At 47.8% G+C, this 2,750-nt stretch overlaps 1 long non-coding RNA gene across 3 annotated transcripts in view; it reads left to right on the top strand.

The window, feature by feature from the left end:
* The window catches only part of LOC104710089, a 12,696-nt gene that overhangs the window by 8,639 nt on the left and 1,307 nt on the right, over positions 1-2,750 (top strand). Inside the window, exon 4 of one of the 3 annotated variants that reach the window (XR_754917.2) lies at positions 2,455-2,725. The exons of the other annotated variants lie outside the window; for them this stretch is intronic. This is a non-coding gene — a long non-coding RNA (uncharacterized LOC104710089). Of the gene's footprint in view, positions 1-2,454; positions 2,726-2,750 lie in introns of those variants that run through there. 3 annotated transcript variants of the gene reach the window in all.

The following is a 2,750-nucleotide window of genomic DNA, read 5'->3' as shown; positions in this document are numbered from 1 at the left end:
TGTTGGACTCAGGTGGGGGAGAGGAGCATTTTTGGTGCAGATTTTGTTCAGGAGACCTCGGAGAAGATTCGGGTTTTGAGACTGAACATGAAGAAGGCTCATGATCGGCAGAAGAGCTATGCTGATAGGAGGAGAAAGGATCTTGAGTTTCAGGTTGGTGATAGAGTGTACCTCAAGATGGCCATGTTGCGGGGTCCGAACAGGTCATTGACAGAGACTAAGTTGAGTCCGAGGTACATGGGTCCGTTCAGAGTGGTTGAGCGGGTGGGACCAGTGGCATATAGGCTGGAGTTGCCTGAGGTTATGCGTGCGTTCCACAAGGTATTTCATGTGTCGATGCTGAGGAAGTGTCTTCACGAGGGTGATCAGTTGTTGGCTAAGATTCCTGAGGATCTTCAGCCTAACATGACTTTAGAGGCGAGACCAGTGAGGGTGCTCGAGAGGAGAGTCAAGGAACTTCGGAAGAAGAAGATTCCTTTGATGAGAGTCCTGTGGGACTGTGACGGAGTAGAGGAGCAGACTTGGGAGCCCGAGGCGAGGATGAAGGCAAGGTTTAAGAAGTGGTTCGAGAAGCAGACCGCGGCTTGAGCTTGTCTAGCCGGGTCCGAGTTGTAGTCCGTGGCTGGAGCGGGTACGGAGTATTCCAGCCCATCTCTCTTGATATTTGGTCGCTTAGGGGTGGTTGGTTGTGCGACTAAGTATCAAGATGAGGTGGTGCTCGGGATGCGGGTTGTTGGCTCCGGTTGTTGTATTTTTGGTTTTTCTGATGTAATTTCGTTGAGATTGTAACGATTATGACATTTTGAGATTAATAAGATGAGTATTTTTCTTTATGTTTGACTGTTGTTGTCATGGGAAAAGAGAAATAGCTCGGGTTTCTATTTTTGGAAAGTTTCCATAAATAGAAAGTTTCCACAAAAGGAAGGTTTCCATAAATAGGAAGTTTCTAAAATGGGAATGTTTTGTGGAAAAGTGAGGTAGATCTAGCCGGGAGATACTCGTTGGCATCAGTGTTTGTTTTTGCTCTAGGCCGTGTGGGCCCAACTCACGTGATACCGATAGCTCGATGGACTTTGTGGCCAGAGAGTGGGAGTGGTATGTTGCTTCGGATGACGATCCGAGAGCGCGCTTGAGGGTGACGACCCAAGAGCGGGATATGTGAGGCTCCCTGGATACCGTAGCTGTGAGCCGAGGCTCGGCAGTGAGCCGGTATGTCTCGAGGGTTGCGACCCGAGAGCGGGGGGAGTGTGTGTGAGTGACTTCCTGGATGCCGTAGCTAAAGGTGGTTGGCCTGATAGCGAGCCGGCATGATTCGTTGGTTGCGACCACGAACGGGGGAAGCACTGAGTTGTGAGCAAATAGTGTTATGATGCGAGTATATTGGCTAGAGGGAGACCTCGAGGGTCAGTCGGAGGTGTGCGGGCTGTTGCGACAGTGGCACGGGAAACCTTGGCTGACGGTGTTGATCTGGTCTAGGGACGTGCGGGCCGTGTTGACGGTGGCACGGAGGTCCTTGGAGGATGGACGGTATTGCGGGATTCGGGGACGAATCCTTATTGGTGGGGGAGAATTGTAACATCCGTGAACCAAAAATCCCGGTTTAGGTTCTGCATCGGTCGATGCAAGTTGTGCATCGGTCGATGCAAGGTTGTTCCTGTGCGTTTTTGACTTAAGTAGAACGCTGCGTTTTGGGTTAGGGAAAAACCCTTAAGTCGACTTTTTGTTCCATTAGTGTTGTTTGGCCGTTTTTGAGAGAAAACGAAAGAGAGGAAAAATTCTTGAGAGTTTCTGGAGATTTCTTGGAGTTTTGGTGCGTTCCTGTAGAGATCTGTAGCTGGGATTGTTGTAGGAGCTTCCTTGAGGCTTGTTCTTGCTTGTTTATTGTTCAGTTTCATCTTGGCACAGGTAAGTGCATGACCATGGCTTATCTAAGCTAGAGGAACCTTTAACTTGCCTGTTTGGTGTTGTTAGATGCGTTAGATCGTAGTTAAGGACGTTAGGAAGTTTTCTTGTGGCTTGGGAATGAGTTTCTGTGGTTGTAGGAACGAGATCCGGCGAGAAGCTTCGGGGAAATCACGGTGCTCGACGTTGCGTCGATCGATGCATTGCTTGCGTCGGTCGATGCAACTGCGAGGATGGCGCGACAAACTTTAGGGTTTTCGTATTGCGTCGAGCATGCGTCGGTCGATGCAGACTGGGTATTGGTCGATGCAAGTTGCACTTGCATCGGTCGATGCAGCTTCTGCGTCGATCGATGCTTCCTCAGTTGGCATCGGTCGATGCATGTTGGCATCGGTCGATGCTGAGTCCTGGTTCGTTAATCGTTGTGTGTTGATTGTGGTGTGTGGTTATTGGTTACTCTATTGCTTGTGTGTATAGCCCAGTAGATGGGAGGATTGCCTTACTGAGTGTTTATAAAATACTCATGCATTGCAATATGTGTTTGTGGTGCAGGTAAAGGCAAAGTGTGATCGTGGAATCAAGGCGATGAGGAAGGGATGTTCTAGAGGCTTGATTGATTGCGGTCTAGCTATTGTTAGATTGTTAGATTAAGTCAACAGAACATTGTAGGATGTTAGTTGTTGGCTATTTCTTTATTTGGATTATGGTATTGGTTATTGTTTTGGATTGTTGGAATTTTATTGGTTTAATGGAAGTTGCTATTTGATTATCCGCGGTTGTTGATTGTTGATAGGATGTTAGTGGGTATGGGACCACTAGTAAATTAAGGTATTAAAAAAAAAAAAAAA

The sequence above is a fragment of the Camelina sativa genome, chromosome 9, assembly GCF_000633955.1.
Source record: "Camelina sativa cultivar DH55 chromosome 9, Cs, whole genome shotgun sequence".
Taxonomy (NCBI): domain Eukaryota; kingdom Viridiplantae; phylum Streptophyta; class Magnoliopsida; order Brassicales; family Brassicaceae; genus Camelina; species Camelina sativa.
The sequence above is the reverse complement of the archived record's forward strand: the minus strand, read 5'-3'. Positions and strand labels throughout refer to the sequence as shown.